This window comes from Equus caballus, chromosome 9 (assembly GCF_041296265.1).
Source record: "Equus caballus isolate H_3958 breed thoroughbred chromosome 9, TB-T2T, whole genome shotgun sequence".
Classification (NCBI taxonomy): Eukaryota; Metazoa; Chordata; class Mammalia; order Perissodactyla; family Equidae; genus Equus; species Equus caballus.
Window position 1 is genome coordinate 14,211,496 of NC_091692.1, and position 25,550 is coordinate 14,237,045.

The 25,550-nt window shown below is 38.2% G+C and overlaps 1 long non-coding RNA gene and 1 pseudogene across 3 annotated transcripts in view; both read right to left on the bottom strand.

Annotated features, from left to right (window-relative positions):
- LOC102150230 (uncharacterized) overlaps positions 1–25,550 on the bottom strand; it is a 126,125-nt gene that overhangs the window by 71,371 nt on the left and 29,204 nt on the right. The window lies entirely within an intron of this gene.
- Positions 24,405–24,897, bottom strand: LOC138915512 (small ribosomal subunit protein uS10-like; annotated as a pseudogene).

Genomic DNA, 25,550 nt, shown 5'->3' on the forward strand with positions numbered 1-25,550 from the left:
CATAAACCAATTCTCAGCTGACAGGGCCACATAAAAGCATTTGATCTATAACCTCTCATTCATCCTGCCCTTCTCTGAACAGCCAGGCCAAATCTTCCTCTAGGATAATAAATCCATTCATTTGAAAAAGGAAACTCAAACAGGAAACGTTTTATATAGAGAGGCAGATCTGATGATAGAATCATCCAAACTACACAAAAATGAGGCCAAAGGCTGGTTGATTCTGGAAGCAAATCAATCCTACTGTGAAATGACTTTTAGCCATCCCCAACTTCTTAGAAGTGTGCTGGGAATTTACAGGGCTTGAAATCTGCAGCGAGGGCTGTGTCAGTGAGGGGTGGATGTGGATTGTTACAGAGTGTAGAAAGGCCTCCGACTTGGAGTCCAGACTTGCCCTGACTTGCTCTGAGGTCACAGCCGGCTGCTTCATGATGGTGAGTTCGTCTTTGGCCTATGGAGATCAGCTTTATGGTCTGCTAAATGAACCATGGTTGTTAAGAGATCAAATGAAATGGAAATGCATATATATATCCATTATAGATACAGATCTTTAATAAGATTGATGTGTAATGCTGAAATCAACCCAACATGAAAAATATTTTAGAAATTAAAATTTTGAAAGATCTGTAAACATTAGTCTTGAGCTACGCTGATATTTTTTAAAGGCCATGTTCATTAATGATCTAAAAACACAAAGGTATTTGCCTTGTACTTTAGACCCTGGCTTGAATTCCACAAAGGTATTTGTCTTAAAAGCATCATTCTGGAATGTAACTACTTCTTATGTCTCAAGGGCATTATAATGTTGTCAAAGGCAGGCACCAGATCTTTTGTAACATACAGTATATTGACAATTAAGAAAAACAGCATTTTCCTAAAAGTTCTTTCCTAGAGCTCTCTGCAAAGGCCACCACGCAAAGAGGAAACAAAGTCCATATCCAGGTAACACTCTGACATAAGATTTTGGGCCATATCAATCTTTTTCCTGTGACTTTAGCAAGGCTATGTTGTAGAGTGGCCAAGAGTGTAAGCTGTGGACAGTACCAGGCTGCCTGAATTCAAAGCCTGGTTCTGCCACTTAAAAACTGTGTCACTGAGCAAGATATTTATCTTCTTCATGCTTCAGTTACCTCACTGGTAAAATGGGCACCATAATAATATTTACCCCATAGATTTGTTGTGAAGATTACAGGATTATTACTCCTATTCCTATCATGTCCACTGGCCAAAATAATCTGATTTTTAGTGCAATGAGTTTACGCATAAAGGATGTCAGGGTCTTGGAGTAAAAGGATGCAGAGAAAATCATCACTCAGTGATGTCAATCACATGACAAAGCGACTTCTTCCTGCAGATTTTGACAGAGTTGAGAGAGTATTTTCAAACAAGTCCTGTTGTTATAGATACAGAGTAGTGCCATGCTTCTCAAAGTATCTGCGGTGAAGAACTGGTTTTATGTTTTATTTTCAATTTATTGTGGATCAGTATTTTTGTCAAATACAATAAAAATATTGTGGCTATGTCAAATGGCTGTAAAAGTTTCTGAATGCTTATTCTCCCTTTCTACGTTTCTCTCATCATGAACCAACAACAGAAAGTTCACTGCCCAGCGTGCTTTGAGGAGCCCTGGTATAATGAACACTTGGCGTTCTTCTTGGCTGCCCAGTCTCTAAACTGTCTTCCTAGCTTGGAGGAATTTCCTTATGAAGCAGAGCTCACCTTCCATTCTAGAAGCTGAAAAGGTCAGCTACCTGCATTTCCAAGCCTTCTTTACAACTAAAATATGAGTACGTGAATGCAGTGTCAGCCAAATGCAAAGAGCCCAGACTTTGAATCAGAGAAGCCATGAAGTGAAGTGGGGACTGTGCAGAATTCATTTTGGTGAGGCTGCCTGCAGACACACCCAATTCCCAAAAGCAGCAGTGGCAACAGTTCCAGCAGCTGTATTTCATATCTAGGATTGGTGAGTGTATTATCTCTCTATTGCTGTGTGACAACATTACCCCAAACTTGATGGCTTCCTTTCTCTTACAGTGTCTGTGGGTCAAGAATTCAGAGTAGCGCAGCTGAGTGGCCATGGCTCAGAGTCCCTCAGGAGTTTGCAGTCAAGGCCTTAGATGGAGCTGCAATCATCTGAAGGTGTGACTCGAGATGGAGGGCCTGCTTCCAGTGCAGATGGAGTGGCTCACTGACATGGCTGGTAAGTCGGTACTGGTTGTTAGCAAGAGTCCATGGTTCCTCTCCACAGGGCTCCTGGTGTGTCCTCAGAGCATGGCAGCTGGCTTCCCACAGAGTATGCAACCTCAGAGACCAAGTGGAAGCTTCAATGTTCTCTATAACCTAGCCTCAGGAGTCACACACAGAGCAGCCCTAACTCAGTGTGGAAGGAGATCACACAAGAGCACGAAAACCAGGCTATGAGACTCATTGGGGCCATCTTGGAGCCTGGTTACCCAAGGCAGGCTGTGAAATCCGTAACCCTGTGGCAGTGGCAACTGGTACCTCTACAGAGAGGACCAGTTCCAAAAGATGCTTTAAGGCCTCTCGCATAAGTGAAATGTTTCCACGCCTGGTTCTCTGGTCCTCTGAGAGACTCAGTGAGCTACCAAATATACTTTTATCAAATTTCCTTTCTGCTAAATTGGCCAGAGTTGGTTTCAGTTGCTCACAAATAAAAACTGTCTGATACATTTTGGGGAAAAGACGTAGGAACACATTTTTACCTGATTTTCCTGGAAAGCAATCTAGTATCATTTTGTAACATGGAAACTTCAGTTATGTAAGATTAGAATATACACTCTATTTTCAAACTAGACTACGGCCTTGTCTCATGGTGATTCACCTTTCATTGCAGAACTTACAGCTTGCCCTTTAGGTGGAGTTGTTAGTACTATTATGAACACGTTTTCACAAGTTATGATTTAGATCACAAAAAAATTTCACAGAAAATAACTATATTAGCAAAATTGATCTTTTCATCTATGCAGCAGAGTGTTTTTCAGATAATCTTTTGAGTTTAAGGAAACCTCTCATGACAAATGAGACTGGGAAAATCATTCTAGTATGGTATAGGCGAGCATAAATGGAAAGCATGTAGAACCACTCTGCAAACAGTTTAGCATTATCAACCATCACTGAACATATACATACCCTGCAACCCACCAATCCAGTGTTCAGTTTATATCCAAAAGAAATGTATGCACGTGTTCACCAATAGATGTGTACAACCACATTCCCACAAGCACTATTCATTATCTGGACACAAAAAAAGCACATAATGCATAATTCCATTTGTAAAAGTTACCAAAAAATAACCAGGCAAAAGAAGTGTATGGTGTCTGAAGTTAGGGTAGTGGCTATCCACAAGGGCAGGAAATGGTCTCAGTAGCAGGGAAGAAGAACAGGGTTTCTGAGATGATGCTTTGATGATGATCTAGTTCTTGATACGCGTGCTGGTTACAAGGGCGTATTCAGTTTGCGAAAAATCTTCAAGCTGTGCACTTATGAACTGTGTATTTTTTATACGTATATTTCCCTTTAGTGAAAGGTTTTCTTAGAAAGCATACTAGGTACACTGTTTTGCCATTTATTATCTTTTTATCTTCCATGGTTTTTAAAAACAATAACATAAACATGGCATTATTTTCCTGCAGCTTTTTTAATTTATAAAAATGTCATCTACCGAGATCAACTAGTTTATTGCTTTCATGCTGCAGTCACTAGATGTATTTCTTTGAATTTATTTGCATGCGAGAAGCTTCCTTTTCAGGGGAAGGAAAAAAGGGCAAACTTTTTACCTTTTTCTAAAATAGAGACGTTGATTTTTCTCTGGTATACTTTAGAATCCACTGCTTTTTAAACTTGGCAAAGAAATAGTCCAAGAGGAATTTGCTGGGACAACCTGAGTAAGTGATGATGGAGCTGGAGCGCATGTTTGGACTTTCCGTGCTATATATAACCATAACCAATGTGTTCAAACCAACGCAAGCAGCACTGCGCGACACCTGTCATGCCTGGCCCTTTGGATGAAAGTTGTGGCTAACTTGTTTACTTGACTGAATTTCCTGACCTTTATTTTAACATGAGCCTTGAAGGGAAAAAAACGATGTTCCTTGCAAAAACATTTTATCTGAAATCCCGGAAAAAAATGCTAAAGGATAGTTCAACTATGTTGTGACACCATGATTGGCTTTTAGCACTAAAACTTAGCCCGAAAAATGCCTTCCCAAAAAGTCTATGAGCAAACCTGGATATGTTTGCCTATCATAAAAAAATCCTTTGTGACAAAAGAGATCTTTGATTTAGGGAAGAATTCAGATTGTAAGAACTCCCGTTTTGTGACTCTGTATTTTTATTTTGAGACCATGCTGAAGAGCATGCATGGGCCTTTCAAGCCATCAAGACTGCATGGCGGAGCCATGTCACAATCACACCCTGGGAAGGACGGCAGCTGAAAAAGCTGTCACATCCAACTGCCTACCTTTCAGCCTTGAGCTGGGTATGTCAGGGTATGTCTGATCCAGGATCCTTCTTATGAGTGAATGAGAAATAGCTCGGGAATTCTTGGGCTAACCAAAGTGGAAGGGATCCAGAGTAAGGCAATACCTCTCTCCCTGCTTGCTTACCCCTCAAGTGTTTTATTAAATGATATAGAAGCGTAAAATCCAATATCTGAACGGTATGTTCTCATTTAATCAGTAGTTCTCTGATCCACTAAAATGTTCTTGGCACAAGAATCTTTCTTTGGAATCCTGGGAGGGAATCAAGAGATCCGTTCAGTCATTTTCTAGGTTACTTGTGCATATCTCTAACACAATCTTGATCTTACTCAATCGTTTTCCTTTTTTGTTTCTCTAGAATCCGGCCAACTTCCCAGCACATAGTAGGTTCTTAGTAAATGTTTAGTGAGCACACGAACAATGAATAATATGTGACTCTGAGCAGTAAGGGGAGCCAAAGTCCTCGACAGTTATCAACAGATCATATTGAATGGAGTGGACCTGAAGAAGACAAACTCAGTTCTCAGGAGGGAGTTACTGCAGGGCACCAACTGGAGTGAACTGGATTGAAGAGCTTCAACTGTGCAGATCATGTTCCAGGCCAAGCTGACTCCAATTCCCAAGGCTTCAGAACCTCTAGTGAAAACCTCCTCTGCACTCAGAGCTGGACCAGCCCCACAGGTTGCAGAGCCCTCTGGTTGGCCCCACTGGCCACTCTGAAGTCTTATGGCTTTGAGCAAGTCTTCTTCGCTCATTCTGAATTCAGAAATACTTACGAAATGCCTGTTACTAAATACATATTATGGGCCAGGCATTGAATTTGTTATATAAATTAATTACTTAAATTCATTTATGTCCATAAAATAAGGATAAAATATCTATCACACAAGGACATTATAAAGTTAAATGAATTACAGTATGTAAATCTCCTAACATTTTATCTGGTGCACAGTAGGAGTTCAAAAAATGATAACTATTCGTATTGAATACAATTGGATGTAATTTAACCCTAGTCAAAAAGAAAACATAACTTGGGAAACATTACAGTAGTTAAAAGCCAAATCCTGAATTTTTATTGCAATTTGAATATTTTCTGATCCTCTTTGAACAGTTGCTATTTCTATTAGTTTGTAATTAAAAATGGACTAATGGACTTTATCTTTGTATTTTACCCAATATGATGAAAAATGCAACTGGATATTTCCAAACTGTAAAAGTCTAGTAATGATTACATTATAGTGACTAACTGGGTTCATAGCTGTTAAACTCTCAGTTCCTTCTTCTAAGGACCACCATTGTTCCCCAGGCTCAATTAATCTCATCATATATAATTCAATTTATTGGTTAAAAGATCAGCAGTATTTTCTAAAAGTATGTAACATTCCATGTGTATGAGTACTTACAGTTAGTCTCAGGCCCTCAGAACCCAAAATGAACATCCCCTCTCCTGAAAACATCAAAGCTTCATCACTGAAGCTAAAGACTTTACTTTCTATTATTGAACAAATAGTTCAATATAGAATTATTTTAGTCACTTATAGCTTAGTATTGATAAACTTAAAAGACTTTTTCCAAAGCAAGTTTTGAGGGGTATGGAGTAAAATCTCTAGAAGAAAATGGTTTCCAAGTATTGGAACTCAAAAAGGAATGCCCCACATGGTGGGTGGGTTGCATGTAGGGATAAGGAGAAATGGTGCCGAAAGTGGAAGCCAAGAGCAGTGGAGCCATTGTGCCCACATGCCTACATGTTAATTTTTGAGAACTCTCTAGATAATGAAATTAATGATAACCAGACCATTCGTCCACCACAATTCATTAAATCACAAGACCCTTGTGCGGAAAGTGGTGCCATGATATTGACCAGTCATTAAAACTGTCTGGACCTCAATTCCCTTATCTACAAAAAAAAATCACATTAGACAATTCTCCGACAATCTATGAGTTATTGATTAATAGCCTATACCAATGGTTCTCAAACTTTTCATGTATAAGGATGACTTTGTAACATAAAAAGTACTGCTGCATTTCACAGCAGACTCTCGGACCACTCACAGTAACTCCACCTTCCATTGTACCAGATACTGTCAGTGCCCCACTCATATTCCTTGAACCCCACTATTTAGGTGCTCCAGATGACTTCCAATGGCCAGGGTCTGCCTCTCAGTGGCAGGGGACTCTTGCCAGAACCATGGAAATACAAGCGCCAGAGAATTAACACTCCCTGGGAGCAGGCTTCACCCAACAATGATGGGAGCTGGTTATAACCATTCAAGTTTCCTCGCCTCCTCAGAGGAATTATTCCATGAAGCATGTACCATTTCCCAGAGTTTCCCTCGTGGAATGAAGTTCCAATTGTCCACACTGGTGGCCGCCTTAATAACTCACCCTTTACTGGCTGTCTTCCTTCCCTGTATCACTTTTCCCATCTTTCCAATACATATTTCAACTTCAAAAGAAACATTGGGAAATCTAATTCTTCAGAGTTATCTCACAATACAAACATACCTTTCCAATTGGGCCTTGGATTAAGTAAGATTTAAGAAACGCTGCATTGAGGTAAGTGTCTATTCTGATGCTCAGAAATAAAGAGCATGTGCCTTTAAAAGCAAAGCAAACAAAACAAGAACAGAGTTAAATTCCAGTTCCTCAAAATGAACCACTCACCCTAGTGTAAAGAGAAATCCAGACATGGAAAGTCCACGTGCTCTCACATTTTTTCTAGGAAAACTGCCCCTTCCCCAAATTCCCCTAATAAATGTTCTTGTATCATAACAATATCTGATACCAAAAATCCCCAGTTTCATACCAGCATAATCACATCAACAGTTTGATTTCTACAGTATTCTATGTGTTGTAGATTGAATACATAATTAGAAAAACATTTACATCATTTTTCTTACAAGTATAACACTAATGAGCTGATAGGGACTTGTTAGGTAGAAATAACTCTATCTTCAAACTGTAGATAGTTTATTAACTCATAGGGGACCAATATGAGCGGGGACCTTAAAGTTAGCTACCAAATCTTCCTCCTCTCAAAAATCACGGCCTGTGTATAGTCCACAGATGTTTTCTGTGGGTAGTTTGAGCCCTACCAGTGGCAGCACAACCACTTTCAACATGGTCATGACTCCTGGCATATACAGGTCAAGAAGCCTGAAAAACAGCTAACTGGAGCACCTAAGAATCTAGCTCTTTGCCTTCTTCCTGGCTGCCACTGATTTTAAAACCATCCCCCTCTGAGCCAAATGCTGAACAGCCCTGAGAGAAGTCACAGTCCCAAGGTAATAGAATATTGTCCAGTCTTTTAGATCAGGAATCAGTGTTGGTACTTCCCTTCTAGACCTAGTTGGAATTGGAGCATTGTTTCTGGGAAGGGTATTGTAAGTGAATATATCAGACATTTTTTTCCAGGCATAGTTGCCTAATCCAAATTCTAAGCCAAAAAATAAAGGTCAGTACCAACTCTAAATTAGGAAATAGCTGAACTAAAATACCTATATGAGATATTACCAGACGATATATCTTTAAGTGGCTATATAGCTAAGAAGTCGTTTCCTTTTTCATTTTAGAATATGTTTTAAGAACTCCTTAAAAAGATACACAAAGTACAGAATGATTCAGCCGTTTGCCACATGTCACCGTTCCAAGAGCTCACAGAGGTGGCCTCTGATAAGCCTTTGCCAGCTTTTTAAGTATGGAACCAGGTAATAATATGAGTTCCCCCTCAGAGTTCTCAGGAGGCATAACTAATAATATTCTTGGTAAGCACTGTACAGACCATAAAAGCCACATGCATCCAGCAAGGATATTCGAGAGCTTCAGAAAATCACTTCATGGACATGAAAAAATATTGTGTTTGAAATGTGAAGAGTTCTGAAGATTTATTTGACTTTACAGGGAAAAAGACCAGAAATAATATAGTTTTAGAAGACACTTCCAGTCTATTTTAACCTTCAAATCTTATTCACATTCAGCGCAGGAATCGTTTTCCCTCCCAATACCCAACATAAAAAAAAGAACTCAATTTCTAAGCCCTTGCCAAATTTGACGCAGGAAAGAAATGTTACAGTTAAGCTGACTGGAAAAAGCTTCCCAGACCAGACCTTCATTTGAAGGGCACCTGTTTTATTTTGTTTTCATCACACTTAGCAAAATGTAAAATTCAATGAATACAATCCCTTTTCTAAAGGTTCAGATCATCCAACTTTATCCCCAACACTTCTACTCGAAAACAGAACCACAAAGCTCATAAGGTTAGATCTATTTCAGTACATTTCTCATCCTTTCTGAATACAGGAGGAGGGGACACAGGAGACACAAAGCGTGGAAGAAAGGTTTCCCTCGGGATAATTAAATTTGGGGCTTTGACCCTAAAATAAACCAAGACTAACAGAGATGCAATTGTTGGTTTGAAATTAATAATGCGATCTCATTTAAAACATTCCAGGAACACTAATTGAGAGGAAACACAATAAATAGAACATAATTTTCCTTTGAACCCTTGTTTCAACCTTCCCATAACTCTCTCTCATTCTTACAGACTTTGTTCTTTTTGCTCTTCCTCTCTATACCAAATGTCCCCCCCTTATCTTAAAGGATCTGCTGGTTTTGACAGTACCAGGGTCACAGACTACACCCAAACTGTAGAAATGGAAATGACATTATAGTGGGTTAGTCATAAATTTATCAAGTTATTGGAAAAATAATTCGGAAAAAAAATGACAGTAAGTTCATTTTTGAATAATGTGCCATTACATTTGTAGCTCATCCATGCAAACAATATCTTATTAATTCCTCCAGGTGGTTTCACAAAAAACATTGTCAAGAGGCATAGGTTCTGCAGGCTTCCCTGGTCTACTCGGAAATATCTGAACCACAGGACAACAACATTTACAGCAAAGTTACAAGAAGTTTGAATCAAGAGAAAACTCACATGGTATACATGTCGTATAGTAAGGAACGTTTCAACAGCAAGCATCAAAAAAGTTTTACTGTGGCCTCAACAAATAGGACTTTATTTTTCTCACATAGCAAGAATTCTTCAGGGAGGCAAATGCTCATGTCTGTCTAGCAGCTCAACAATGTCAGCGACAGCGACTCTGAAGTCCTTTCTCTCCTTTATAAGACAGTTGCCCCCAGCTTCTGACAACACATCCCCACTTAAGACAGAAAGAAGAAAAGAAGGGGAAAGGAGTAAAGAAGCCATATTTTGTCCATTTTATTAGGAAAGCAAAAGTTTTTCCAGAATCCCAATCCCCAGCCCCAGAATCACCCCCCAAAGCCCGCACCCCTCCCCAATCCCTACTCCACGGCAGCCTTCTGTTTCTCTCTCATGTCTGCCCTAAGTTGCAGGGGAGATTGTGAAAGTAAGCATTTAGCTCTCCCAGCGGCTATAGCAGAAGTAGGCGACTGGGAATGGATGTTGGGTTAACCGACTCGTGGTGTGCCCATGTATGAACTCTAAGTGAGAAGACAATCTCAGTTTCATTACCCTTTCACTTCAGCTGTCTTCCTTGAGACTTGGATTCTCACTTTTCCCCACAGGCAGGCAGAACCTTGAGGGCACTGGTTCCTGTGCTCAGCTTCGCAGTTGCTGAGACCCCACTTGGTGCACTGAATCTTGAGAGCAACCAAGAATTCTTGTAACTCCTCGCCTCCTCAGTATCTATCACCAAGTCCTTGGTTGACCACTTCCCATCTTCTAGCAGATGCAGACCCTAAGCAGCTGAAACTTCTCTGGTCTTTTCTCAACCGGAGCCACTTGTGCCATGAAAACTTCTCTGGAGGGACAGGAATTCCACTACTTGTTTTAATCACTTTTTCCTCTTTTCCCTTCTTGCTTGACCAGAGTATCTGTGCCCCTTAGTACCACCAGGGGCATACAGGGTGAAAGACGCGGCAACTGTTTCATGTAGCCTATTAATATATGCAAAATTTTATCAAACATACACATGTGAAAGACAGGCAAAGGCAGAAAGGTAGCTTGTCTCCATGATAGGCTGCGGAGTTTATTAAGTGGAAGCCCTCAGTGCACGTCATTAGCTGATTGGTTTGCCTGTAGTTCATTTCATCAGCTTTTTAAGACTCAGGCAGAGCCTCCAGCTATTGTGGATGCCTTCTGAATAGATTTAAGAATCACTCCTTCCCATAATTGTTTAGGAATGTTTTCAACTTGCTATTACACATTTGGGAAATTTTTTACTTAATGTAGCAGCTAAAATAGTCACAAAAATATCAGAAGTCTTACAGTTACTGCAAAGAAAAAAAAAATCACAGTAATGAAGCTGTTTGCTCAATACAAAAATTATCGCCTGGGTCTTCCTGGACTAGGGAGTAGGTAATGAGCGAAAATGTTTCCTCCACTTGGGTTTCACAACCTGCGAAGCCCCAGGATGGGAAATTTCTGTGAGCTCGCCTCTCACTTATAGAATTCAGGTGGATAGTCTTGCGAGGGATGGTGTGGTAAATCATCAGCACATCAGTGCTGTCTTTATCTCAACCTTGTCATCCAAAGACAGGGACTGGCTCAGGATAGAATGATGGGAGGAAGGGGGAAATTGCGACCAAGGTCCCATGGGCTTTAGAAAGCCCCTTTGCCTGCCTCGCTGCAGCCTGGAGCAGACCCTCAGGCTTCAGCCTGGTTGAGCAGGTCTCCAGCAGCCCAGCAACATCACCATTCTGATCCCGGTGGACCCCCTAAGACACTCCCAGGGTTCTGCTGGACTTTTGTGAAATGATGCATGACAGTACTGTGCAAAGATAAAGCCCTTCGTAAAAGTCAAGTATGTGCCTGGCATGGGTGTTTAATGAATGAATGATGAATGTTATTACTCGAATATTAATCTGGATTAGACTTAAGAATGTCTATAAACTAAAATTTATTAGTTTTTTTCAGCCTTTTGACTCACATTGAAATAAAGCTATAGCTTTAAATCATAAATGTGAGCACTCAAATAATCTTATTAAAAGTGTAAGTTTTAAGAACTCAAAGTCAATTGATAGAAAATGCTCTGCATGGAGAGTCCTATTGGTGATCAGTATATTTTTGAAAAAATAAGGGATCATGATCTGAGAGTAAAATGGCAAAAAGTGCTGTACGTTGCATTTAACCTGTGAATATAGACGGAAATTTATGGATCTAAAAACCTCGTAACGAGTTCTAAATAGAAACTGTCTTTTCCTTTTTTAATTGCCAAAATGCCAACAGAGCCAGGACCAAAAATTCTCTAACTCCTACCAATGTTACTCCTCCTTTCCTCGATCTTATGTGTTGCTCTGCAAAATGGAATACTATTGCTGAAATGCTTTAAAATATCAGTTTCCAGGCAGCAGAAAGGCCCACCAAATGATAGAATGCATCTCTTTTGAAGTCAGATTAGGAAATCTTCCCCCAAACAGCCCTTCCAAAACTCTCGTGGAGGCTGTATCCTTAGGAAGCCCTAGTGATGCTGCAGCCCAGGTTCAGCTTTGTGTCTTTCTCTGCCTCCCCTCCCCAACCAGTTTTGTGTGAACATGTTTTCTGCTGGCAAGTGGCCAAAGAATTCGCCGTAAATAAATTTGCTGCCTGTCTGCGAGAAGATAACTTAACTGACTTCCTTGGTCTTGCTAATTTGCCTCAGCATAGGGAATGGCTGAGGGCTTGGGGATGGTGCAAGCCTCCCAAGGATTGCATGCATGGAAATTTGGAAATCCTACACGCCTGAACCTTCCACATGCCAGTTAGAGGCACAAGTCACAGAGCACAAGTTCCCGTGCCTCCCGAGCCCCTAATTCACCACTGGAGAGTTGCATGTTCACCAGAAATTTATCTCAAGGATTTCGATGTAAGAGTGAAAGCAGCAGATTATTCTAATCTTTTCCTATCATTCTTCATTGAAGACAGTGGGAAAATCGAGGAGTCACAGTTTTGTCCAAGTTTAAATAGAAACAGCAGAAAGACAACGCCAGAAATTTCTTCAATACCTTGCAGACCTGAGCTCCGAAAGCCCAAACCACACATTTCCTCTGCTTACTGGTATTGCTAAAATTTTTGTTGACTCAGATTAAAACCCAGAGTGGATTTTTTACAACTCTAGGTTTATGCTTTTTATAGTTGACTACCGATCTGGACAAATTTGAGTCCCCAAAAGAGTCAATTTGGGATCTGAACTTCTAATTCCAGTTCACTTCTTAGTGTATACGTACGTCATTTTTTTTCCTAAAAAAAACCTCATATACTAAAATGCCCCAAAATGGAAACTTCTGATTTCTTCTGAATGTGTAATTTTTGTTGATAGACTGAGTAGATTCACTCTAATTTCTATTATCTATGGTGAGCTTTAAATTTGGGTTCCTGTTCAATTTTCTTTTATTAAAAGCATGGAATGTAGTAAACCAGAAAATGTAAAAATCTGACAATATCAAACGTTAACACAGCTTTAGAAAAAAGGGAACACATATGGGGCTGCTGTTGGGAGAGTAACTTGCTAGTCAATTGGAAATCAATTTGGCACTGTCTAATAAAGCTGAGGGTATATATACTCTGCAACACAGCAATTCCATTCTTGTTCCTAGGGCAATATTTTAAAAACTGCTGGTCGACTGATCATCAGTAGCTCAAGAAATCAATATAGAGGAACATAACTAGAATTTTAAAAAATGAAATGAAATGGAAAATATCAAAAGCACCTGTAATCAAAGTACTGTTTTGTGAAAACTACGCAAAATCAATTTATACTTTACTGAGGCCATAGTCAGAAAAGCGTATAAAATACTATTCTAAAGGAACCTTGATATCAGCTCACGTTTATAATAGAAAAACAGTATTTCTAAATTATTTCACATTTTGTGTGTTCACATCCACTCAGAGTAGGCCCTGAAATATATGTTCATTACAACTAGAATGGCTGAAAATATCTGTGGGACATTGTTACAAACAGACAATAGATACGAGTAAACATGACTAACTCGAGCTCAGGCATCTACATGATTAAATCTTAGACATAACTGACAGCAAAAAAGCAAATCACAGAGGAACAGATACAGTACATTCCATTTATATATACTTTGCAAGTATGTGAAATTAAAAAATATTTATGGTGTATGGTTACATACATACGTAATAAAATCATAATGAAAGAAAGGAGAATGATAAACACAATATTCAGGCTCATAACCACCTCCAGGAGGGAGGCAAAGGAAGGGACCCAAGAGGGAAAATGGTAATCGTAAAGATATTGGGAACAATCTATTTCTTAAATAGGGTGCCTAGAATATGGCTATTTATTTTATTATTCTCTAAAGTGTGCACATATGTTATTTATATACTTTTATAAGAATGATAGATGTCACAATAAAAAATATGAGTTGTGATATGTTTCCAGAATGCATCGTGTTTTGTGATTCACGTTGCTCATCTCAACAATGCCACAAATTACTTCCTTCATATAAGTTAAAATACAGTTCTTCTTGATCTATTAACTATATTTCAGATGTTGCTTATACCTCTCTTGTATAATCTATGACTTGATGCAGATTTCATTGCTTCTGGAGCTAAGTGAAATACAATATTCAGTGAGGTCATAACAGTCCATGTAGGAATCCATTCTCTGGCTTCAGTATAATAATCACACTAAACTATGTCTATGACACTTTACAAGTTTACCTTGTGCTCCCTTCATTGATATCGCACCTTACCACCTGTAAGCACAGCATGGGTGGGTAGGTCCCCTGGGAGTTATACAATTCCTGCCAGCATAATCAAATGTATACTGTGAAAATTTCTATCTCCACCTTGTTTTGCAACTGGGTAAAACTCAGTATGTTTTTAGGAAAAGCTTAAAAAAAGAAACAAAAAACAAAACAAAACTCTAAGTATCATCGTGTAAAGAATCCAGCACCAATATGTCGGATGGCATCCTCTTCCCCAGGCCCTGACCATTTAGTTCCATCACAATTGCCATCTCTCTCTTTCAGGGCGGACAGAGACACATTTACACCAATCCAAGGTAATCAGATTGTGTTAGAGTACAGGATCTATTATCTATCTATTTAGAATGGGTAAATATACAGGTAGTGAAAAAGCAGAAAAGATATTCAATGGATATTATGTGATCTATTTGGATAAGCATAAAACCAAAATTCAGCAAACGGCTGTTCAATTTGGATTATAATTTGTCCAAATGCTATTTGCTTTTTAAGACCTAACTCAAATTCTGCATCCTGCACAAAGGTTTCCTGATTTCCTCTCCCTGTCTCCACCTAGGTAAACACAATTGTTCTCCCTCTGAACCTTTGTCATTTTTCATTTATATTTAGCCCTCATCCATGTTATGTAACAGTTATATGTGTTTGTATCACTAAGAGTAGACATTGAAGTATATGTTAAATATTCTACTATGAATAATTAGTGATTAAAATCATTTAAATTTTAAAAAGCAAACAATAGCCAGGATTCTAGGTTGTAAGCAACAGATATCGGGCTAAACGAAGCAAAGGTTAATTTATGAAAAACATATTAAAGGTCTCCTACAAGGATGTTGGGACAACCAAGCCTGGGAATAGGGAGGAACCATGGATGCTGAAAAGGAGCAGCCGTAGCAGGAAGAGTGGTCGGCACCCACCCCGCAATAAAAGACCTCTGCCTTCCCTTCCATGCGTGCTACCTGGCTACGCACAGGAGGCAGGAAAATAATATCCTGAAGAGAAGTGAGCACCTGCCTGAAAACACCCACAGTAGAAGACTGCGTGCAGTGAGGGAGCGGTAATTCTCAGAATGAAGGAGCCAAAGAAAGGAGGGAGGGAAGGAGGGAAAGAGAGAGAAAAGGAGGGAAGAAAGAGAGAGATCAGAATGGCCAAAATAAAACTTAATGACAATACCAAATGCTGACTGGGATTCGGAGAAATTGGACCACTCATGCATTGCTCGTGGGAATGTAAGATGGTACAGACACTCTGGTAAACACTTTGGCAGTTTCTTACAGAACTAAACATGCAATTACCATATGACCCACCCTATGCACTCTTGGGTATTTACCCCAGAGAAATCGAAATTTATGGTCACCTAAAAGTCTGAACAGGAATGTTCACAGCAGCTTTATTCATAATAGCCCCAAACTAGAATCAGCCTAGATATCCTTTATCGGGTGAATGGTTAAATAAACTGTGGTATACAGATGCCATGGAATACTTCTGAGCAACAAAGAGGAATGAAATATTAACATATGCAATAACTTAGATGAATATTTCAGGAGTTACACTGAGTTAGAATAGCCAATCCCAAAAGATTACATAGTGTATGATTCTATTTATGTAACATTATTGAAATGACAAAATTTTAGAAATGGAGGATAAATAGTTGCCAGAGGTTACAGATGTGGTGGGAAATGGGGGAGGGGCACAAGAACATAGATGTGATTATGAAAAGGCACATGAGGGATCCCTGTGGTATTGGAACTGTCTGGTATTTTGATTGTGGTGGTGGATACACAAACCAAACAGACAAAAAATTTTTATGTAATCTTAATACACACGCACACACGCAAATGAGTCCAAGTAAAACTGAGAAAACCTGAACAAAATCGGTGGATTGGATCAATGTCAATTGACACACCTGGTTTTGATATTATACCATACTTTTACAAAATGTTACCATTGGAGGAAAATGGGCAGCGTATACAAGGGATCTTTCTCTATTATTTCTTATAACCGCATGTGAATCTAAAATTATCTTAATAGAAATTTCAGCTAAACACACACACCATTATTAAACACCAACCAGGTGTCAAAAATTCTTCTTCCCATTAGCAGTCCAAGGACAATAATAGTATAGTGAAAGAGACAGATGAATCACTAATTCCCAAAGAGTGTGAAAAGAGCTACAGTCACAGGTTTGTGCAACAGTCTGTGGAAGTTGGAGGGCCTGCAACAAGCAGGGGAGGATTCACAGAGGGCTTGACATCTTTGCCAAGACTACAGAACAGAAGCTCAAGTTTATCAGACGGATGGAAAAGAAGAAAAGGGCATTGCAGGCTGAAGAAATAGCCCGTGGAAAGCCGGGAAGCATGGAAGAATACAGAATGTTTAGGGAATGTCTTCGAGTGTGGCTGAAGCTTAGAGTAGAATGACAGGATAAGGCTGGGACCTAGCTGTGAACAGTATCGTCTTCTGTCCTAAGAATTTATTACCGGGTCCTGTGGGCCACCTGAATCCAACCAAGAGATGAATTGGCTGTGTCACGTCAGCTAGTTATGTGACCTGGGGCAATCTCACCTAAGTCTCAGTGGCCTCATCTAAAAAATTGTGACGATTAAATGGACATAACCAATAATGCTACTAGTTAATTAATGAAGTGGACATAGATCTAAAGAGTTTAACACTGTACTCAATAAATACGAACTCTAGTATCAGGAGAAGGGAGGGGCGGAGAAAGTAGTCAATATGCTGAGACCTGAAGGAAGCTGAAGGAGCACAGCGAGGTAATGATAGGGGGTGAAAGAAAGGTTGCACAACAGACATAGTGGGGACACAGTGTGGGACCCCTGAGAGCCAGAAGGAGCCAGGGGGATGATTTTGTTGAGAGAAGCATGAGGTGCCATAAAGGAAGAAAACCTAAAATGGATTAAGGGCTGCTATGCACTTCAGAATATTAGCTCATTTAATCTTCACAACAGCTCCATTAACACAGGTATTATTATTACCATTATATAGAAGAGGAAACTGAGACTCAAAGAAGTAAACCTGCCAAAGATTATATAGGTAGTAAGGGAAGGAACTGAGATTCAAAACCAGGTCTGTCTGCACAATGTGCATGCTCTTCCCACTACACCAGGTAAATCATTTCCAAGTCTTAGTAAATGGCCCGTAAAAACAGCTCACCATCAGTAATAAGTAATTCTATACAACAAATAATTCCCTGTAACTAATGGGGTTTTTATGCCTCTCAGCACCCCCCGCCAAAAAAAACCAGCCACTCTATATAGAAAAAATAAAAGGAAAAAAGTCAACAGGAAAGGAACACGTAATTGATTATGATTATGGCTGGAATTCCAGATGTAGAGAAGATAAATGATTATCCAAGTTGAAGCCGAATGTTTGATAGCTCCTTATACTGTCATCCAGTAACAATTACCCCTCAGCTCTCACCTTTCTCCAGTTAAAATCCCCTAATGGTTTAAACACAATCTCCCAACCTACACACCAAATTAAAACACAAAGACCCAGGAATTTGAAGGAGGAACTCCATAGCGAGTGAAGGAATATGGCGGTCACCTCCCTGGCTTTTACCCTAGCTGGGTTCAAACCTTTCATTTCATATGCTAATTCACCATTTAGGGCCCAGGTAATAAATCTACTTAATCTCTAGGCACTGTATAGACCAGAAAAACAATTCTAGCAACGATTCTCTTGAACCAGTTTCTACTACAACACACAGTAAAATCTGTGAAATTTATCTATTTCACTTTTTCTGAACTGCAGAGGTATATGTTCAAGGTATCTTATTCTCCATGATTTTATATGTACATATAAATTTTATATATGTACATATATACATATATGTATATACTGTCTAAACCATAAGTTTTTCACAAATTATAACAGCCTAAAGGATGATACAATGTCTCTTTTTCCTAAGAGTACTACTTGGCATTTACTTATTTAAAATTATAGGCATGAAACATAATTTACCTTGCAGTCTATTAGATAATGTGAGACAGCTTTGGCATTATAAAAAGGTAGAGAATTCAAATCCATTTTTGATCATTGTGTTATATATCCTTTCTTTACTGAAAACAGTGTTTCTCAACTCTGGTGGTATCAGAATCACCTAGCATCTTTTAAAATAAATACTTATATCTGGACATCTCTTCCCTCCTTCCTGATCCCCCACCAAGTGATTCTGATTTAACTGCCTGGGGTGGAGATCACAAAGTGAAACTCTGTTTAAAGTCCCCTCTGTGTGATTCTAATGTGCGTGCAGGTTGAAAACCATTGTACCAGACCAGAATCTCCAAAAAAGATAAAAACCGAGTAAAACAAATTGCTGCTCTCAAGGGATGTATTATTTAGAGCTGCTTTGTCCAATATGATAGTCACTAGCAACATGTGGCTAAATTTAAATTAGTTAAAAAGTTAAATTACATTAAAATATTAGCTCCTCAGTCATACCAGCCACATTTCAAGTGTTCAATAGCCACATCTGGCTAGTGGCTCCATATTAGACAGCACAGATAAGGGACATTTCCATCACTGCAGAAAGCTTTATTAGATAGCACAACCCTAGAGATTGCATTACTAGAAAGAATGGGGAAAAGAAGATATTAATTAAACAGTTGTGGGATGGATAAAGCTACTTGTACCTATAGCATACAGTACATTGCACCAGAACTATTTCGTCATTCTACTATCTTTATATAAATGTCTATGGCTATGCTTATTTATGAGTTTCTTTGCCTAGATCAAAGAAGTGTCAAATAGCCTCACTTATTATATCAAAATCATTTACAACATGCTTTTCTTTTTACTTTTTATTTTTAAATAGTTTTGGATTAGCAGAAGAGTTGCAAAAATAGTACAGCAAGTTCCATTACACTCTTCACCCAGCTTCCCCTAAGGTTAACATTTTATATATCTGTAGCTCATTTATCAAAACATTCCACCAGTTTTTCCACTAAAGTCTTTTTTCTATTCCAGCATCCATTCCAGTACACCACATTGCATTTATTCATCATTTCTCCTTAGTCTCTCCCAATCTGTGACTGTTTTAGTCTTTCCTCTTTTTTTTTTTTTTTTCCAACACCTTGACACTTTGGAAGGGTACTGGTTGGGTATTTTTGTAGACTGACCCTCAAACTGTGTTTGTCTGATGTTTTCTCATGATTAGACAGGGAATATGGATTTGGGGGAAGAAAACCCCAGAAGTCAAGTACCCTTCTCATCACATCATATCCTGATGTAAACCTGACTTATTACTGGTTAATAAGCTTAATAAAGTTAGTACAGCTAACTTGATCACTTAGAGTTTTGATCACTGCATGATTCTTTTCTGTAAAATTAACATTTTCCCCCTTTCCATACTCTGTTCATTAGAAGCAAATTACAAAATCTATGCCTTACTCAAGAGGAGGGGGATTAAACTCCATCTCTTGGAAAGGTGAGTACGAAGGAATTTGTGGAAACACGTTAAAACCACAACAATTCATAAATATCACATGGCTATGTAAATAGCCTGTTTCTCTGTAAAGTTTTACCCACTGTTTTTAAAAATCATCTGTGGACAGCCTGTAGCTGTCATTACTGAGGTGTTCTGATGGTCATTTCTATTTCCCTCATCCCTTCTATGTTTATTATTTGGAATTATTCTCTAAGAAAGATTAGTCTCTTTTCTTCCATTTGTTTATTTATTCAATAATTTAATTATATCAGTACGACCTCATGGCTATTGATTTTATTTCTAGATTATAATCCAATATCATTTATTTTCTTGCTCAAATTGTTCCAAGTTTAGCCATTGGGAGCTCTTACAGATTAGGTTCTGTGTCTTTTTGACATGCTCTCATCTGTTTTGTGTTTTTTTAGCACTTAACTGCTTTCTGGTGCTACAAGATGCTACATATTCCTCTCACACTTTCCCTGATACAGGCCTAGAGTCAGCCATTTTTCCATTTTCTTTTCTTTTTTCAGAACGGTATTTAGAAACTAAGATCTGGGCACTGGGTGTGCTCATGGCTACTAGGGTGTAACTACTTCTAGGCCCTCCCAGTGAACAGAGCGCAAGCGTGCAATGGAATTTCATTGTGGTTGTCATTTGAATTTCCCTAGTGAATAACAATGTTAAGCTTTTTTACTATCCATTTATCTTCAGAGAATATTTGCTCAGATGATGCAGAATCTCTTCCGTGTTTTCTTCTGGAGGTTTTACATTTCTACATTCTACAATTACATGTATGGTCTATTTTGAGTTAATTTTTTGTAAAGATGTCAGGCTCACGTGTCCAGTTTCCTTTTGTTTGCATATGGATGCCCAGTTGTTCCAGCACCATTTGTTGAAAAACTATTCCTTCTCCAATGAATTGCCTAGGCATCTTTTTCAAAAAATCAGTTGACTACATTTATGTGGGCCTAATTTTGCATTTTCTATTCTGTCTCATTGATATATATGTATCCTCTCACCACCACCACACTGTTCTGAGTTTTGTAGTTTCATATTGAGTCTTAAGACCAGGTAGTACACCCTTCCAACTCTGTTGTTATTTTTTTCACAATTGTTTTGGCTATTCTACTTAGCCTTTTCACATACATTTTAGAAGCAGTTTGTTGATACCTAAAGAAAAGCCTGCTGGAGTTTTTATTGATATCGTGCTGAATTTACAGACCGAGGATGAACTTAGTAGTTGTCTCCATTTATTTAGATTTTCTTTGATTTCTTTCATCATTATTTTGTAGTTTTTCACCATCCAAATCCTGCACATATTTTGCTAGATTTATGCTTAAGTACTTCCTTTAGGGAAGGTGGTGCTGTTATAAATGGCTTTCCAATTGTTCATTGCTAGTAAACAGAAATACAGTTGACTGTTTTATATTGAGCTTCTATCTTGCAACCTTGCTAACTTGTGTTACTAGATCCAGGAATTTTTGTGTAGATTCTTGGGTTTTCTATATAGACAAGTCACATTGTCTATGAAATAAGACAGTTTTATTTCTTCTTTTCTAATCTGTATCACCTACATTTCTTTTTTGTGCCTTATTGCACTGGTTAGGACTTCCAACCAATGTTAAACAGGAGTGAGGAGAGAAAACATCCTTGCCTTATTCTTGATCTTAGGAGAAAAATTTAATCTCTCACCATTCAACAGGACATAAGCAGTAGCTTTGTTTTTTGGTTTTGAAGTTTTATTTTATTTTTTTTTTTGTAGATGCCCTCTATTAGGTTAAGAAAATTCCTTTCTATTCCTAGTTTGCTAAGTGTTTTATCATGAAAGAATGTAGAAATTTATTAAATGTTTTTATTGTACCTATTGAGATGATGCATATGGTGTTTCTTATATAGTCTGTGAATGCATCAAATTATATTAATGGTTATCAAATTTTAAAACAGCCTTGCATTTCTGGGATGAATCTCACTTGATCATGATACATCATACTTTTTATATACTGCTGGATGCAATTTGCTAATATTTTATTGAGGCAAAATTCCTCATGAGATATTCATGAGATATTGTCTCCATAGTAAAATTACTCTTTCCTCCTCTTTCCACACTGTACACTTTGGAAGGAAGATACTAGGTAAAGCCCACACTGAAAGAGTGAGGAATTAGGCTCCACCTCCTTGAGGGCAGAGTATCTACATAAATTATTTGGAATTTTTCTGCATGGAGATTTGTCTATTCTTCCCTATTTATTTATTTATTTATTCATTCATTTATGGCAGTGTTGACTCATGAATATTTATTATTTATTTTGGGTTATAATCCAATATAATTTATTTTATTGCCCAAATTATTATAGCTTTGACCATTGGGAGCGCTTTCAGTTGGCTCCTGTGTCTCTCTGACACATCTTATCATTGTTGGTTTCATATTTTTTAGTTTATGCCACTATAAGATGCTCCAGACTCATCCAGATTTCCTGCCCCAGTCCTACAATCAGCCATTTCTCTAAGGAGCCCTGTTCCCTTTAGTGGAGAATGATATTACAAACCAAGATATGGGTAGGAGGTATACTTGTGGCTACTAGGGTTTCACTGCTTCAGGCCCTCAGTTAACACAGCAAGGAAATATATGTGTGTATACTAACCTGTGTGTGTGTTTCTATATCTGACGATCTCTATCTATATTAAGCTAAACAGAAGTTCATATTGATGTCTCCAACTCTAATCTATTACCACATGGATCATTCTGTCCTCTTCCTCCTGGTCATCTCTAAACTCCCTCTCCAACAGTGAGAAGCCTATCTCCCACTATTGCTATGCATTTCTTAGTTGTTCAGTTCCAGCCTACATGTATAGCGGTATCAGAATTATTAAACCATACCCCCATGACAAACAACTTTATCAACTAGAGTATAGGCTCACAGACTCTACTCATTTCCAAAATTATTTAGTTCAGTACCTTTCCTCCACACCCCTTTCACACACTTATAATATAGTTACATTGTTTTGTCACTTCTACACGTCATTCTGGCTTCCCCCAATCTCCTATAAGATTTTTCAAATTTTGCATATACTAAACTTCACTCTTTGTGCTGTAAAGTTCTACGGACTTGAGAAATGCATAATGTCTTGTATCCACCATTACAATGGAATGTAGAATAATTTTTCTGCCTTAAAAATTCCCCGTGGTTCACCTATACATACCTCTCCCCCGGCCCCTAAACTCCTGGCAAACACTGATCATTTTATTGTTTCTATAGTTCTGACTTTTTCCGAACGTTATATGATTGTAATCATACAATATACAGCCTTTTCAAACTGGCTTCTTTCACTTACCAATATGCATTTAAGGGTCCACCATGTCTTTTCATGACATGATAGTTCACCTCTTTTTATTGCTGAATAATATTTCATTGTATGAATGGGCCAACATCTATTTATCTATTTACCTACTGAAGGACATTCTGGCTGCTTCCCGTTTGGGGCAATTACAAATACAGCTGCTATAAACACTCACGTGCAAGCTTTTGTGTGGACATGTTTTAAAATCAATTGGATAAATATGTAAGAGTGTGATTTGGGGGTTGTGTGATGAGACTATGTTTAACTTTGTAAGAACTTGCCAAACTCTCTTCCAAAGTAGCTATATCATTTTTGCATTCCTACAAGCAATGAGAGTTCCTGTTGTTATACGTCCTTGCCAGCAATTATATAGTCAGAGATTTTTTTTAGCCATTCTAACAGGTGTGGAGTAGTATCGCATTGTTGTTTTAATGTGAAATTCCCAATGACAAATAATGCAGAGCATCTTTTCATATGCTCATTTGCGTCTGTATATTTCCTTTTAGTGAGTATATTTATTTTGTGTTAAGATCATGTGCCCTGTTTTAATTGGGTTGTTTATTTTCCTATTGTGGAGAGTTCAAACTATTTTGAAATTTCCCTTGAGACTTCCTTTTGGACTCATGGGTTATTTAGAAACGTACTGTTTAATTTCCAAATATTTGGAGATCTTCCAGATATCTTTCCTCTATTGATTTCTAATATAATTCTGCAATGATCTGAGAACATATTTGGTACCATGTCTGTTCTTTTAAATTTGTTAAAGTTTGTTTTGTGACCCAAAATTTGGTCTATTTTGGTGAACGTTCCATGTGCACTTGGGAGGAATGTGTATTCTAAAGTTCTTCAGCGGAGTGATAAAGGTCAATTAGGTCAAGTTGGTCGATGGTGTTGTTCGTATCATTTATATCCTTACCGATTTTTTTTGCTTACATGTTCTGTTAATAACTAAAAGGAGTGTTGGAGTCACCAACGATAATAGGGGATTTGTCTGTTTGTCCTCTCAGATTCATCAGGTTTTGCCTTATGTATTTTGAAGTCCTGTTGTTATGAGTGTACACCTTTAGGACTGTTATTCCTAGTTGGAGAACTTACCCGTTTATCATTCTGTAATGTTACACTTTATTTCTGATAACATTTCTTGGTCTGAAGTCTACTTTGACTGAATTTAATGCACCTACTCCAGCTTTGGTTTTTTGTAGGCGACAGAGGTGACAGTGTTCGCATGGTATATGCTTTCTCTTTTAACTTACTGTATGTCTTTATATTTAAACTAAGTTTCCTATAAACAACATATAACTAAGTCTTGTTTCTATATCCAATCTAATAATCTTTGCCTTTTAATTAATTTAGACATTTAAAGTGATTATTACTACAGTTGGATTAAAAGCTACTGTCTTGCTAGCTGTTTTCTATTTGTTTCATTTGTTTTTTCTTGCCTTTTTGTTCCCTTTCCATTTTCTCTGAATTATTGAGCATTTTTATGATTCCATTTTACCTCTTCTAATTACTTATTATTTATACCTCTTTTTTAAACAACTGATAATCAATTTATTAAAATAGTTGATTTAAGCACCTGCAATGGTGACTTCAATCTCTACTCCTGGCTCAATGCTGATAGAAGTAATCTGTTCAACAATCTTGGAAGGACCAGCCAAATCAATCAGCCACTTGTGGATTTTCATCTGGAAACGATGCCAAGTCTTAGAACCTTCGCCACCAGGACTTTTTCTCATGGCGATTCTCAGCCTTGGTAGGCTTCCAAAGCAGTCCTTTCCCTTTGAGGTTCTTTCCCTTTGCACTTCCAATCAAGTCAGGACACGCCTTCCCTAGGGATTTTACCTGGCAGTTGGTTAGGATAATTCTAATTCAGTGAACCACCACTTCCGGTTCCATTGGTGTCTTTCCGGTATCCTTAAAAGCCATAGCTGCCACACGGCTGTGGCACAACTTCCTGACAAACTTGTTCCTCAGCAAGAAGGAACAATGGTGAGTCCGGAGCAGCAGCCACAGTGTCTTCCTCACAGAGAATTGATACCTCTTTTTTAATATTTAATTTTGTAATGGTTAATAAGTCTACCTTCAAATAATATTATACCACTTCATATATAATGTAACAGCATATTCTCAAATCCTCCCATACCTTGTGCTATTGTTGTCATATAGTTCACATTTTTTGATGGAATAAAACACTGTTACAACTTTTGCTTTAAACAGCCAGCTTTTAGAGCATTTGAAAATAAGAAAAAATATTCCATTGTACCTTCATTCTTCCTTCCTTGTGTAAATCCCACTTTCTGACCATATCATGTTTCCTCTCCCTGAAGAGCTTTCTTTAACATTTCTTGTAGAATAGATCTGTGAAGATGGGTTACCTCAGTTTTTCTGTTTGTTTGAAAAAGATTTTACTTCTGCTTCACTTTTATAAGATCTTTTCACCGGGTGTAAGTCGGTTTTTCCCCTTTTCAGCACTCTAAAGGCATCACTCTCTTGTCTTCTTGTTAACCTGGTTCCTAATGCGCAGCCTGTTGCAATTCTTACCCTTCTCACACTGCTGTGACGCATCACTTTTCTCTGGC